Here is a 16,150-nt window from a genome sequence, read left to right on the forward strand (position 1 = left end):
ATGCAGAAATTTTTCAAGGCCGAAGAAGGACTTGAGGCCTAGGCGGATCGGGCGGCTGCCGCAGCTTGTAGGAAGTACGTCACCGAGATGCACCACCATGGGTGTGTCCAAGCCCACATAGACTACTATAGGTCGGCACTTAAGCAGTCCCTCCCCAAGCCTCAAGCAAGACTGATTACGCTGACCCGGGACCAGTACCTTGAGTTAGGCGAATAACATTCATAATGATTCATTTTGATATTAAGCAGGTTCAATTTCATCTTCTTATATGTCAAATACTCGATGACTTGTAGGTGATTCCCTGGTGGTGTCGATCGTATCCTGAGTGCTGGGCCATGATCATGGACAAGTGGTTATCACAGGACTTTGTTGACACGCACGAGAGGTAGCGGGAATAGCGTCTGATGAGGCAAGGTCCAACTCACCATCAAGGCAGTCGTAGCCTCCCCAAATACAAACAAGCATACGTAAGTGATTTCTTTCATTTATTTTGATGCTCAATCCTGCTTGATTTCTCACCATCTTCCCATCTTTCTCGTAGGAGGCTGTGCACCCGGGCGAGGAGGTCTTGGAGTTCTCTACGTGGGCTATGTCCCACATGGGCAGGGTGTCGTCCTCTGTCTCCTTCGACCCGGCTGCCCCGCCCAAGGTGTACTCCGACCCGAACGTGTACACTAAAGTCCAAGAGTACACGTCCTCAGTAAGGGACATCTATGGGGAAGATTACAATGTGCGCACTGAGCCCATTGATGCAGAGATGATCATGAGGCTCGGAGGAGGCAAGAAGCACGGGTGGCTGTGGATTGCAGACGGTGCCATCGACTCCACCACTGTTCCCTCCCTTGACGCTATCCGAGCATGGAGCACGAGCTCCAGCCAGCCCATACGCACATGGCCTTCTCCAGCACTGCAGCAGGTCCATGCACTCTAGGTAATTCCTGTTTTACTCGTCATACGTTGATATTTACACACCTAAATTAGATTTGCATTACTGATACATTGGAGTGAAATATTGCAGGCCGAGCTGCAAGAAACAAAAAGGCAAAGTCAAGAGCAGAACGCGGAACTGACCGCACAGCTGCAGGCCCAGTAGGTCGCATTCGAGGCCGCGCAGAAGCAGATAGCGGAGATGATGGTGATCATGCAAAATCTTGGGCAAGCATTGGGTGTACCTGTGTAGTTTCCAGCTCCTCCACCTCCTACTCCTGCAGCTACTCCTGTAAGTATGAAAGTTCACTTTTCGCTTGTGCTTTGCATGTATGTCAGCCTTTGTGCCGTTGTGGATGTCGGCGTTCGTGCCGTTGTGGATGTTGGCGTTCGTGCCGTTGTGGATGTCGGCGTTCGTGCCGTTGTTTCTTGTAGGTTTTGGAAACCTCCCCGTGCAGGGGAGGAGCTGCCAAAATTTTCAATTGAGTCTAATCTTTTTGTATTCCTAGATTACTAGATGCAATCTCTAAGTTCCAAAACTATTTTCCCAGATTACTCACACATGCAATCTCTGCTCCTTTGTGCAGCCTCCATCCGCGGGTTCCAATCATCTCGGTAGTGCATCACCGGGTGATCCCGCCTTTCCTTCACCACCGTCTCATAGGCTACCTTGATGAGGACTAGTGCTAGGTGATGTGGTTGGACTTTATTGTAATATTTGTGGTTTATGGTTCTGACTTGTGCTTGGATTTCATGAACTTGTCGTAATAAACATGTGAATGATGACGAACATGTGACTTGTCGTTGTAATATATTGTGATTTGTGGTTCACAATTATGGTTGTGATATATTGTGAGAAAATGGGTTCTGTGTGATATATATATGTGATGGTTGATATATATATGTATATATATGAAATGCTTATGTCGATGGAATGCAAAAAACAAAAAAAAATTAAATTTCTGCCTCTTTGCCGAGGGCAATGACCAAGGCCCTCGGCAAAGAAGGGTCCTTTGCCGAGGGCCGTCCCATTGCCCTCGGCAAAGATTCATTGGAAAAATTCTGGAACATTTCTTTGCCGAGGGCCATGGTTGGAGGCCCTCGGCAAAGACTTTTTAAAAAATTAAAATTTCTTTGCCGAGGGCCCCGGGGAAGCCCTCGGCAAAGATTTTTCAAAAAAAAGAATAATTCTTTGCCGAGGGCCATCCCATTGCCCTCGGCAAAGTTTTTTGGAAAAATTCTGCAACATTTCTTTGCCGAGGGCCATGGTTGGAGGCCCTCGGCAAAGATTTTTCAAAAAAAAAGAATAATTCTTTACCGAGGGCCCCCGGAGACGGCCCTCGGCAAAGACTCCGTCCCAGGCGCCGGCGCCGTGACGGCTGCTTTTCTTTGCCAGGTGCCGGTCTAGCCCTTAGCAAAAGCTTTGCCGAGTGCCCGATAAAGGGCCCTCAGCAAAGACCCTCTTCGCCGACTTAAAATTCCCCCAGAGCTCTTTGCCGAGGGCCGCCCTCGGCAAAGCCTTTGCCAAGGGTTAATGGGCCTTTGCCGAGGGCCTTAGGCCCTCGACAAAGAGGCCATCTCCAGTAGTGACTATAGCCTCTTGCAATTTTACCTTCTATGTGTACTAGCAGGCTGTTAGCAAGAAATTCATCTTCCATGTTGTTGCGCAACCTATAGATGTGCAACGAGCTAGCCCGGCATGGCATGGCACGGCAACTGGCCGGCATGACCTGATGGGGGTCGGGCCAACAAGGCACGACGTGCCCTACGAGCCGTGCCGCTATGGGCTTCATGCCTGGCTGATGGCCTAGGCACGGCCTGCTAGGCCGTTTTTTGTGTCGGGCCGGCCCGAGAAGCACGGCTAATCTAGTGTGTTGGGCTGGCCCAAGGCCCACTACACCGAGAGAGAGAGAGGGGAAGGCCAGGGCGCCAGGCTACCGTCGTTGCTTCGGAAGGCCATGGACGATGCGACCTCTCCATCGGCAGAGGATGAGCGATGAGGAGGCTGGATCCGTGGAGGATGAGTGATGAGGAGGCTGGATCCGCAGAGAATGAGGCCAGATCCACGCAGAGGAGGCATGTGGTGGAGCAGCAACGCGTGGCGGTGAGGAGGAGGTGGCCACCGTCGGCGGAGGTGGGTTGGAGTGGAGGTGGGATTCGGCGAGCTACGGGGAAGCAGGAGCTCGAGGCAGCGGCGGTCAGCGGGGCGGAGCTCAAGCATGCCGTGCTCGCACCCAAGGCGTGGCCTCGTGGAGGGACTGGAGGAGAGGAGCCCGAGGCAGGTCATGGATGGCCATCGTGGCGTTCTATAGCTTGTGCGCGAGGAGGAGGCGGGAGGCTGTAGGGTGGAGAAGCAGGTGAACGGTGGGGAAGGAGAAGGCCACATGCACGCCGCGCGTGTGCTGAGTCACGTTGCGTCCGCGCATGTGCGGTGCAGGGGAACGGGAGGTGGCGGCGGGGAGGGGGAAGGGAAGGCCAGAAGAGAGTTAGGGTTCGGCCGGGGCTAGGAGCGTGCTGCGGCTGCGTGGGCAGGGGGGCCATATGAGGAGGGGGGAGGCGGGGACGCTGGGCCGGCCGCGCTGGGCCGCTAGGAGGGGAGAAGTGAGGAGGGGGAGGGGGGAGGGCGGGCTGCTGTTGGGCCGACCGACGCAGGCCGGGTCGTGCCGTGCCAGCCCACGGGCCTGAGCAGCGGCCCAGGCACGACCTGCTCCCTCGGGCCAGACCAGCCCGGGCCTGCACGTCACCGGGCTGAGCCGGGCTCATGTCGAGCTAAAAAATGGGCTTCGTGCCGTGCCGTCGTGCCTCGGACTGCATGGACAACTATAGCGCAACCTTGTCTTAAAGATCTTCAATATAGAAAAGACACGCTCAGCATTAGCTATTGAAACAGGGAGAGTAAGAAGCAACCGAAGCAATCTATCAATCAGGTCATGAGTCACATGGCGTCCTGTGTCAACAAGGCATCGACATAGCTCAGCTATGGTTGTGATATTTTTCAATTCTTCACTACTGGAAGCATCAATAACAAAATGGTTGAGCTGGGTTTCTAATCAAGCCTTTCTTGTTGGTTGAAATATGTTGGGTAGTACTAATCAACCATTTTGCATACTATCTCGCTAGCATTGAAAGATGCAAATCTGTTTGTTGGTATTAGTGTAACACACATAGACACGAAGGCAAGGGGGGTCCAGGGCCCAGCACGGACCCATGGTAGCTCCGCCCGTGCTCGTGCATATAGTTGGGAGGGCCATCATGGACGGTTCCTCTAGGACGGAGGGACTTGATGACGGCGAGCCTGTCCCTGGCGAATAGCTGCCTGCCGCCTCCCTCCTTCAACCTCGACCAGCTCATTAAAGCGTTCGGCAACAAGGGTTTCACGGCAACCGAAATGACCACGCTCTTCGGCGCGCACACCATCGGGTAGGCATAGTACCAGTTCTTTAGGGACCACATCTACAATGACACCAACATCAACTCTGCGTTTGTGACCTCGCTCAAGGCCAACTGCCCCTGTCCCACCGGCTCCGACGATGGCAACCTAGCGCCGCTCGACACCACCACGTCGTACAAGTTCGACAATGTCTACTACAGCAACCTACTGAACCAGAAGGAGCTCCTATGTAAAGTAATCTACTGCTCTTCCCTGTACGCGCGGCAGGGGTAGATGCCAAAAGGGCTCCCCTGCTGATGCACTATAGCCGCGACAGCGGCAGGGGCAGGCGCCGAAAGGCTCTCCTGCTGCACTATCGCCACAGCAGGGGCAGGCACCAAAGTCAGCCATACTATCACATCTAGTCACTGTAGTAGCATGGCAAACTGGCATGTCTATGTACTAGGATTAGATGGGTAGAGTTGTATATATAGTTTCCACTGTAACTCGGTAAAGATAGCGAATTTAGTTTTGACATCTCCTCTTAGAGCTCTGGCCAACGCTGGTGCTTGTGTTGTGGTGTGTGTGCGCTCTGTTCTCCCTCCCTTCTTCTACCTCTAGCCATAGTGTGTGGTCAGCAATGCCGGTGAGCGGTCGGCTCACCCGTGAGGGAGATCTCGGGTGCAACAACTGGTATCAGAGCCATACAAGCGCCGTCGCTGGATTAACCGCTGGCGATGACGGACGGTTTGGAGATGGGCGACAGCAGCGGCACTGCTGTGGCTGCCCAGCCACAATAGGAGGTCGTCGTGTGCATGGTGCGGGAGGTTAGCAGCACCAGTTGGTCGACGTTGACTCGCACCAAATATGACGAGTGGATGGTGACCATGAAGGTCAAGCTCAGAGCCTAGCGGCTCTAGAATGCCATTGACAAGGGCACCGACAACGAAGAAGATGACATGTCAGCGTTGGAGGCTATCCTTGCTACTGTGCCAGTGAAGTACAGGGAGTTGTTGGGGGACGAAGAACTCTACTAAGGAGGCATGGGAGGCCATTGTAGCGATGCACATCGGTTTCGACCGCGCAAAGAAGGTGATAGCCTAGCTGCTGAAGCAGGAGTATGCCAACCTCAAGTTCAAGGATGATGAGTCGGTGGAGGACTTCTCCCTCCACCTACAGTCGTTCATCAGCAAGCTCAGGAGCTACGGTGTCACCATCGACGAAGAAGAGGCGGTCTCCAAGTACCTCCACTCCATGCCAGTGAAGTACATCCAGATCGCTCTCTCCATAGAAACGATGCTGGACTTGTCTACCCTCACCATTGAGTATATGATAGGCCATCTACAGGCGGTGGACGAGCACATGGAGCAAGCTACAACAACGACAGACAGCGGCAAGCTGCTGCTAATAGAGGTGGAGTGGGCTGCCCAGATGAAGAAGTCTGGGAAAGCCTCCTCCAGCCACAGTGGCAATGGCAAGCGCCGCGGCAAGGCTTCTTCGGAGAAGAAGAAGAAGAAGGTCAACCCTAACGCCTACCGGCGCTGCGGGAAGACGGGCCATTAGGCAAAGGAGTGTCCCAATCGCAAGTAGGATAAAAAGGATGAGGCTCATTTAGCACAGGCTAATGAGGATGATGAGGCCACTCTCCTGATGGCGATGTTCTATGCACTGCACGACATTGAGGCCAGGGAGAAGGGAGAGGTGATTGCAGTGGAAGGGCACAGCAAGGCTCTAAAGGCTATCCACCTCGACGAACCATGCGCCCAAGTCCACCTCGGATGTGTGGGTGGTGAGCAGGAGTAGTGGTGGTACTTGGACTCCAGCGCCAGCAACCACATGACGGGCTCCAAGGCAGCCTTCTCCGAGCTCGATGGCAATGTGACTAGCATGGTGAAGTTCGGTGATGGCTCAAGGGTGGCAATCCGAGGCCGTGGCACCATCATCTTCAGGTGCCAGAATGGCAAGCACCATGCGCTGACGGATGGATATGACATCCCGCAGCTATGTTCAAGCATCATCAGCATTGGCCAGCTAGATGAGCCTGGCAGCGAGGTACTAATCAAGGATGCATCCTCAGGATTAGGGACCAGAAGCAGCGGCTTCTTACTAAGGTGAAAAGGTCTTAGAACCGGCTATACCTACTCGACTTGAAGGTTGAGCAGCTGGTGTGCCTGGCAGCACAGCACACCGAGGAGCCATGGTTGTGGCATGCCCGGTTCAGCCATCTCAGCTTTGACACGCTTGGTCGGCTAGAGAAGATGGTCCAAGGGCTGCCCCACATCAAGCATGTAGGCGAGCTGTGTGACAACTGCTTGGCTAGGAAGCAGAGGAGGCTGCCGTTCCCAAAGGCGGCCAAGTATCACGCGGCGGACGCTCTCGAGCTGGTCCACGACGATCTCTACGGGCCAATCACGCCAACCACAAACGGTGGTCGACGGTACTTCCTCCTGCTCATGGATGATTACAGTAGCTATATGTGGCTATAACTCCTGACGAGCAAGGACGAGGCAGTGGAGGCGATCAAGAAGTTCAAGGTGGGTGCGGAGGTGGAGAGCGGCAAGAAACTACACATGCTGTGGACTGATCGCGATGGTGAATTCACTTCGATGGAGTTCGTTGCATACTGCGTGGATCAGGGTGTGGTGCGACACCACACTGTTCCATACTCGCCATAGCAAAATGGCGTGGTGGAGCAGCGGAACCAGACGGTGGTCGGCATGGCTCGATCCATGATGAAGGCCAAGAGCATGCTGGCAGGGTTCTATGGTGCGGCGGTGACCACGGCGGTGTTTATCCTCAGTCGCGCGCCCACAAAGGCCCTGAAGGGCGTGACACCATTCAAAGCTTGGTATGGGAGCAAGCCGAGCGTGTCCTTCCTCTAGACATTCAGCTACATCGGCCATGTCAGGAAGACGAAGCTGGAACTCACCAAGCTAGTGGATAGGAGCACACCGATGGTGCTCCTAGGCTACGAGGAAGGTATCAAGGCATACCGGCTCTATGACCCATGCGGAGGCAAGGTGGTTGTCTCGCGCGACGTCGTGTTTGACGAGAAGGCGGCCAAGGACTAGGACAGTCTGAGCACGGGGGAAGCTGGCGGCTTCACCAGCACCTTCGTCATCGAGCACTTGGTCATCCACGGTGGTGGGGACACTAGAGAGGAGGTGCCGACCACTCCAGCAATAGAGCCGAGCACTCCTGGGGCGGTGCCGAGCACTCCTATGGCGATGCCGGCCACTGCGGGAGGGGTGCCAAGCACTCCAGAAGTGGTGCCGAGCGGTCCTGTAGTGGTGCTGACCACTCTAGGATGGGTGCCGAACGCTCCCGTAGCGGAGCTGAGAGGTCTTGCAGTGGTGCCGAGCACTCATGCAGTGGTGCCGACCACTCCAGGAGTGGTGACGAGCGGTCCAGGAGTAGTGCCTAGCACTACAGCTGGGTGCCGAGAACTCTAGGTGCTATGTCGACCACTCCGACGGAATAGGGGACTCCATCGACACTGATCGAGTTTGCCTCACCACCCACCGACATCGATGAGTACGTGGACGCTTTCCACGATGGTGAGGAGGTGCGGTTCCGTAGGCTGGACAGCATCATCGGCGGCACAAGGTCCTCAGGCCTGGTGGGTCGGCTGCTCAATGACCCAGAGTTGTTTCTCATCAGTGTAGAGGAACCACCCATGTTCGCGCTGGCCAAGCGCGATGCAAATTAGCGGCAGGCGATGCTGGAGGGGATGAAGGCAATCGAGGAAAACAAGACTTGAGAGCTCATCGATCCACCTCTAGGATGTCGTCCGATCGCCCTAAAGTGGGTGTACAAGGTCGAGCGGGACAAGCACAGCACCATTGTCAAGCACAAGATGTGCCTCGTTGCCTGAGGCTTTGTCCAGCGCGAGGGCATCGACTTTGAGGAAGTCTTTGCCCTGGTAGCGTGCATGGAGTCTATCCAACTGCTGCTGGCTTTGGTAGCAGCGAAGGACTGGCACTTCCATCACTTGGACATAAAATCAGCCTTCCTCAACAGTGAGCTGGCGGAGACGGTCTTCGTCAGGCAACCTCTGGGTTTCGCCATCAAGGGAGTGGAGCACACAGTGCTCCGACTGCGCAAGGTGCTCAACGAGCTGTGGCAGGCCCTACGAGCGTGGAACGCCAAGCTTGACGCCACACTGGACGAGCTTGGGTTCACGCGGTACGCAACTAAGCACGCGCTCTACACGCGGCGATGGGGGAAGGAGGAGCTCATCGATGGTGTGTATGTGGATGACTTGATTGTCACCAGCGCGCATGCGGAGGACATCGACAACTTCAAGCACGAGATGGCGGCTCGTTTTTGAATGAGCGATCTCAATGCGCTCTCCTACTACCTCGGCATCGAGGTGAGATAGGGGAAGGAGGTGCTTTGGGTTTCACCATCAATGGAGCAGAGCACAGGGTGCTCCGACTACGCAAGGTGCTCTACGGGCTGCTGCAGGCCCTGCGAGCGTGGAACGCAAAGCTTGACGCCATACTAGGTGAGCTTGGGTTCACGCGGTGCGCAACCGAGCACGTGCTCTACACGCGGCAAAGGGGGAAGGAGGAGCTCCTCGTCGGCGTGTATGTGGATGACTTGATCGTCACCGGCGCACGTGCCGAGGACATCGATAGCTTCAAGCACGAGATGGCGGCTCATTTTCGAAAGAGTGATCTCGGCACGCTCTCCTACTACCTCGGCATCGAGATGAGACTGGGGAAGGAGGCGCTCACGCTCGGTCAGAGCGCGTACACCTCAAAGCTGTTGGAGCAGAGCAGCATGGCTGAGTGCAAGCCGTGTGTGACTCCGATGGAGGAGCGACTGAAGCTGATGAAGGCCAGTACCACGGCGAAGGTAGATGCAACACTCTACCGGAGCATCGTCGGTGATCTATGCTACCTAGTCCACACGAGGCCGGACATTGAGTTCGCCGTGGGCTATGTCAGCCGCTTCATGGAGGATCCCCGAGAGGATCACTGGGCTGTGGTGAAGTGGCTGTTGTGCTACGTCAAGAGGACGGTGGATCAGGTGATCGTCTTCCCCAAGACCGGCGGAAGTGGGCTGCAGCTCACTATGTTCAGAGATGCAGACATGGCGGGGGACATCGACGGACGGCGGAGCACCTCTAGAGTGCTCATCTTCCTCGGGTCAGCTCCAATCTCATGGCTGTCACTGAAACAAAAGGTGGTGGCGCTATGCACGTGCGAGGCAGAGTACGTGGCGGCGGCCATAGCGGCATGCCAAGCTATGTGGCTATGCCGACTGCTGGGCGAGCTGACCGGTGTGGAAGGTCACCCACCAGCACTGATGGTGGACAACCAGTCCACCATCGTCCTCGCGAAGAATCCGGTTCTCCATGACCAGAGCAAGCACATCGACATCAAGTTCCACTTCCTCAGGGACAGTGTCGATGGAGGGTAGATCGTCATCAAGTTTGTCGAAACTGCTAGGCAACTCACGGACGTCCTCGCCAAGCCGCTCGGCCGTCTTCGGTCCACGGAGCTGAAGAAGGTGATCGGCATGGTGGATGTTCTAGGGTTAGCAGCAGGATTAGGAAAAGAATTATAAAGTAATCTGCTGGTCTCCCCTGTACACGCGGTAGGGGTAGGAGCCAAAAGGGCTCCCCTGCTACTGCACTGTAGCCGCGGCAGGGGCAGGTGCCGAAAGGCTCTTCTGCCGTACTGTAGCCACCGCAGGGGCAGGCGTCAAAGTCAGCCCTGTTGTCACATCTAGTCACTGTAGCAGCATGGCAGAGTGGCATGTCTGTGTACTGGGATTAGATGGGTAGAGTTGTATATATAGTTTCCCACTGCAACTCACAGTAAAGATAGCGAGTTTAGTTTTGCCATCTTCTCTGCAGAGCTCCGGCCAACGCTGGTGCTTGTGTTGTGTGTGCGCGCACTCTGTTCTTCCTCCCTTCTTCTATCTCTAGCCGTAGTGTGTGGTCGGCAACACCAGTGTGCGGTCGGCTCACCCGTACGGGAGATCCAGGTGCAACATCCTGCACTCGGACCAGGAGCTCTTCAACGGCGGCAGCACCGACAACACTGTCAGGAACTTTGCGTCCAACTCCGCGGCCTTCAGCAGCGCCTTCACCACGGCCATGGTGAAGATGGGCAACCTCAGCCCGCTCACTGGATCCCAGGGCCAGATCAGACTCACCTGCTCCAAAGTGAACTAAGAATTAATCACCATATATACAGAAAAGCGTTTATACATGAGAAAATATGGCTAGACCATCATCATAGTAGTACTAGCTAGTAGTGGTATATTTTGCGAATTGAAAGAGACGTATGGCTTTCCGATACTAGCTGCAAAAGCTTATGTATCTTATCATGAGCTCCATCAATTGCTCAAAGAAAAGATGTACGTTATGCATTTCAGAGGCTTTATGCAAAGGCATGAAGCGAGGATTCCCTTGCTTAATTATGTACTTCTTTATGGTTATTAAATATGCCCCCCTGTTCAACAATTATTTGGTGGTACTGTCATCAGTGTTTAACACTATATTATTAAACTAAATATGAAATCTGAAGGATACAAAAGTGTTATGCAATCTGAATAAGAGGTTCAACGGATGATATATATATATATATATATATATATATATATATATATATATATATATATATATATATATATATATATATATATATATATATATATACATATACATATGGTATAATTATGAATCATGAGGCATAACTTATCAAATAAGAAATGACTATATGAGAGAGCTCAACTAAATATGATCAAAGGCATATATCCCAAATTAAATACCATGAAATGTTGACATAGTCAAGTGTGGCATACCTGACGTTCATATCCGAGTGTGTAACTGAGTAACAGAGTAACATATGGTATAATTATGAATCATGAGGCATAACTTATCAAATAAGAAATGACTATATGAGAGAGCTCAACTAAATATGATCAAAGGCATATATCCCAAATTAAATACCATGAAATGTTGACATAGTCAAGTGTGGCATACCTGACGTTCATATCCGAGTGTGTAACTGAGTAACAGAGTAAGGCCTAGCTATATATAGTGCCGAATCGCATAGCCCTTCAAGAAGAGAACTTAAGTTGCTCCAGTGTCTCAAATATCATTTCTTTTGAATTATCTTACTCTTACTGTCATGAACCATATTCCTCGCCAACAATATGGTGTCACATATGGTCTTGTTGGTCGTGCTAATATCCTAGTGGTTAGGTACACTAGGAACTTCAATATGCACTGCTTTGAGTTGCCTCAACTTGGTCGTGTACTTGTACACTGACATTCTTTTATCAATTCCTTCTAAACCACGGATTTTCATGAATCTCATCCTATCTCCATCATCATTACCCTTTTCCTCCTTACTATCTTCATCATGTCCTTCTGCTTGTTCTTCTTCATGGCACCAAGGGAAAAATCATCGTTGTCCTTGTCATTGGCCACCTCTCCAACTCAAATGTCCCAGCATCAAAGTCATTATTAATGATGGCATTTGTATAAGACCATCACGCCCCCTAACTCGTCAACCACTAACATACTAGAGTTTTCAGTTTAGCTTCTCCAACTTGCTCAACTTGCCCTGCCTCTTGCCTTTCAATAACTCGGACATCAAGGCTTGTGTCTACATGTTCTTATATGCCAATTATCTACCACCACCTCAAAAAATCTCATGATTGCCCCTTTCACAACCTATTGTAGTGCCTCCAATGCAACTCGGTTGGCAAGTTCATCACACATAATATTCTCTATCCTTCATAAAATTGGATTGTCCGTTGAATGTGACCTCATTATGAAAATTCTCCCTTGCATATATCATACAAGCTCTCTAAAGCTAGTAGGTGGCCTTTCAAACAACTCAACCCCTCTTTCTTCATGTTCCCAAATTTCCCATTATATTTGATCATTCCACCGTGAAACATACGCACTAAACTTTCCATCTACAAAATTCCAAAGACAATATAACATAGCTTCATTACAAGAACAACACTCAAATAAGGCCAAATACACTAACCTACCCATTCTAAACATATAAGAAACATGCAACTAATTGTACACGTCAAAATCGCGAATAGAACCAGGGCACCGTCGACTAATCATACTACCACTAATTAATGTTTCCAAATCATTGCCTAACCATATGTGAGGGAGTGTATATTCTAAACTACCAAATGCTACTAAAAACACAAAACAGGGGGGATACCAAAGATCCTATTCCCCTCAAATTTGGGCCAAAATCGGTGGATTTTGGTTGGATTTGGGCCAACAACGTTGTTTGGACGACATCAGCCATGATCAGGAGAAGGGGAGAAGACAAGAAGAGAGATAAGGGCCGGTGGTGCGTAGAGGTATTCCCGACTGTCGCCTTATTAGATGCGTGGTAGGCGGATCCCAATACTTTTTTGTGTGTAGAGGTATGTATCCCTACCTACCACATTAGGCTCCATGGCAGGCGGATCCCAATGCTTTTCTGCGCTAGTGTGTTGTGCCAGACTGGAAGGACTATCGCAACACATGCAATGGCGTGGCACAATAGGCGGTTCAGCACACTAGGAGTGTATACATGATCAAGTAAAAGGGCTAGTTTTTTTGGAAAAAAAAAACTGGACTAAGGTTAATTTTTTAATTTTTTTCTAAAAAGGGTTAAAAATCCCACTAGTAGATTGATGAAACGTTAACTCATTTTTTTGGTGGTGAGTTCACCAATCTACTTAATAATGGAGGGTGTAAAATTGGTACCGTTTCTAGCATATAGAGTTGTCTTCATATCAAAGTGCCTTCATAATCTCACAAAAATTATTTGATTTTGAAATAAATATATATTCTAAACGAAAAAAATGATCAAAGCCATATCTTAAATACCGTGAAAATTTGAAGTATACGTGTCAAGTTAAGTGTGGTTATTTTAAAGTCTGCCAATCAAAATACGGTTCTTATTAAACATATGTATGCAAATACACGGCAGAAGTTCATCTATAGCTCACAACACCTACATACCCAAAATAGAACTCCCCTAGCTAGAACTTGGTTAACGGTGCTACCTCTAGCTTAGCTTGACTTTTAGGTACGACAGTACTAGATGTGTTTTTTTTATTATTATTAGGGTGGATGAACAGCTAAAGGTACGGTACACACATGGAAATGTAAAATCAAGTTGTCAACATCGTTTAATCATGTCGATGCTTACTGATAACGCTATCGTAATGCCAGAATAGCTGCACGGGTCAGGGCAAGGTTGATTTCTTTTTTGGACAAATGCGGACTTTGTGCCCAATCATCCAAGACACTCGTCCAAGCTGTTTCCTCCTGTGCTACCACTACCGGAGACGGCTTCTTTGTCGAGTGTCTCAGACTTTGCCGAGTGCGTTTTATCGGGCACTCGGTAAAGAGGCTCTTTGTCGAGTGCCAGAGAGAAAGCATTCGACAAACAACTGGCACTCGGCAAACAATAACACTCGGCAAAGAGGTGGTTTGCCGAGTGCTCGGCACTCGACAAACAATAACACTCGGCAAAGAGGTAGTGTGCTGAGTGTCAGGACAAGACACTCGGCGGCAAAGGGCCGCCTCCGTTAACGTTCGTCAGGCGCCGTTAATCCTTTGCCGAGTGTCTTATCCTGACACTCGGCAAAGAGGTAGTGTGCCGAGTGTCATTTTTTTATACTCGGCAAATCATATTTTTTTTCACTTTTGACCTCCAAACTTTTTCTGCAGTCCTCATACACTATCTAGTGCTCCATGTTCCAATGTGGCACATTTCTCGGACTTTTTCTATATTTCTTTAATTTATTTCATTTAATTAAATTTTCTTGGATAATTCAAATTATAACTGCTAGTCATTCGAATAATAAAAAAATGAATGGAAAATGATATTCATGTTATTTAGTATAATGTGAGGCCGTATCCAAGAACAGACCACCAATTTCGAACATCTTGTTCACGAAACATGACCATGAACTTGCGGTCGAGTTGTTTTTAAATTCTATAAAAAGCAAACGAAGTCCGAAAATCATGAAACTTGTCAAGATGTCATGATATCATATGTGGAGGCTGTGATAAAAAATTATGAAGGTTTCACGTGAGTTGTCACGTACGATGCTTGCAAACCGAAGAATCTCCGAAGAAGTTTCATGATTTTCGGAGATTCTTCGGAGATTCGTAAAAAATTAAGAAGTTTCATGCTTGCAAACCGGAGGCACAGGAGGACGACGAGGAGGAGGCGGCAGCAGGGGGTTCCGCTTCCTCTAGTTCGTCGAGCGTCTACTTGCGAGGTCCCGCGAGCCTCCCTCAGCGACCGATACCTCGTGAGAGACGACCGCTGATTTGACCCGAGAGGGAAAAATAATTAACTTTAGATGTTATCACTACTTTATATGATATGTTGAAAATCAAAATAGAAACTAATAATTTTTCTTAATCACTTGGGCAGGAACTGGACGATTGTGGCGAGTGGAGGTGGTCACACACGCCAAGTCAATGGCATCCTCGGTCTTCTGTGTAAGGCGCACTTCCCTGGCCTGGTTGAGTACGCCGGAGTGACGGGGCCAGCCTACTCGTTTGACCACTACGCCGATGCTGCAGATCGGGCCCGCAGGGTATTCAACAACAAGGTGGAGCGGGGTGAAGCAAGAGCTGTGGGTAAGTCTCCCTCGCACTACATTGCTCAATACATCGCATTCATTGGATATTCTTGAAAATAATGAATGGATACATCGTGTTTGTATGCAGGGTTTCTTTAGATGCCAGGACGGACATGAGGCCAGGGCGGATACGGTGGCTACCAAATGCTGCAAAAAACTTCTTGTGGACATGCATTACGAGGCGCGCATCCAGGCCGTCGTAACTTACCACGAGACCATCCTTGGAACGAAGGTCACCAAAAGGGACGCAAGAACCATGACGCTGACCCGAGACCAATACATGCAGGTAAATACAGAACATTAATATTGATTCCTTTTGAGATTAAGTAGGCTTAATTTCATCTTCTGATACGTCATGTCCTTGATGACCCGGGACCAGTACCTGCAGGTAAATACAGAACATGCGTTTGATGATGCCAGGTGTAGCACACCATCAAGGTAGCCGCAACCTCAGTGGATACGCAGAAACATGGGTACACGAATTCATTTATTTATTCTAACGCTCAATTCTGCATGATTTCTAATCATCTTATTGTTTTTCTCGTAGTCGGCGTCACATGGTGGCCAGCCTTGCTCCATCTTCAAGGCATTTGCTATGGCCCATAAGGGCAAGGCGACGTCCGACGTCGACTACAACCCGGAGGACGGGCCCGAGGCATACAGCAGTGCAACCGTCCACAACCGCCTCAGTGAGTACACATCGATGGCAAGGGAGGTCCATAGGGCAGAGTACGATCCGAGTACCGAGGACCTTGATGGAGAAGTCATCATGAGGGTGGGAGGAGTCAAGAAGCATGGGCGGTACTAGATTGGCGACGGCGCAATCGACTCAGCCGCTACTCCCAGTCTCTCCCAGATTCGAGCAAGCAGCACGAGCAGGAGCCCGACCATACGATCCCGGCAGGATAGTTCACACCACCGGGTGGAGGCACTTGAGGTTATTCCTGGTTTATTCGTCGTTCATTGGTTTTTTCATACATTTCCTTTGTATTATTATAACATTAGGGTGAATATATTGTAGGCCCAGCTGGAACAAGAGAGGAGGATACGGGAGCAGATGCAGATGAAGATGGAGAGGGTGGAGTCTGAGCGGGAGGCCGAGCAGCGGAGGATGGCAGAGATTCTTCAGTACATACAAAGTCTTGGCGCCGCTACGGGTGTAGTTCCGCCACCTTCGCTATTCGCTCCACCTCCACCTCCAACTCCTCATTA

General features: G+C 50.6%; 1 pseudogene; it reads left to right on the forward strand.

Annotated features, from left to right (window-relative positions):
• Window positions 1-2,923: 2,923 nt before the first annotated feature.
• On the forward strand, window positions 2,924-10,484 carry LOC136544673 (peroxidase 22.3-like; annotated as a pseudogene).
• Window positions 10,485-16,150: the final 5,666 nt, after the last annotated feature.

The sequence above is a fragment of the Miscanthus floridulus genome, chromosome 3 (genome assembly GCF_019320115.1).
Source record: "Miscanthus floridulus cultivar M001 chromosome 3, ASM1932011v1, whole genome shotgun sequence".
In the NCBI taxonomy this organism is placed as follows: domain Eukaryota; kingdom Viridiplantae; phylum Streptophyta; class Magnoliopsida; order Poales; family Poaceae; genus Miscanthus; species Miscanthus floridulus.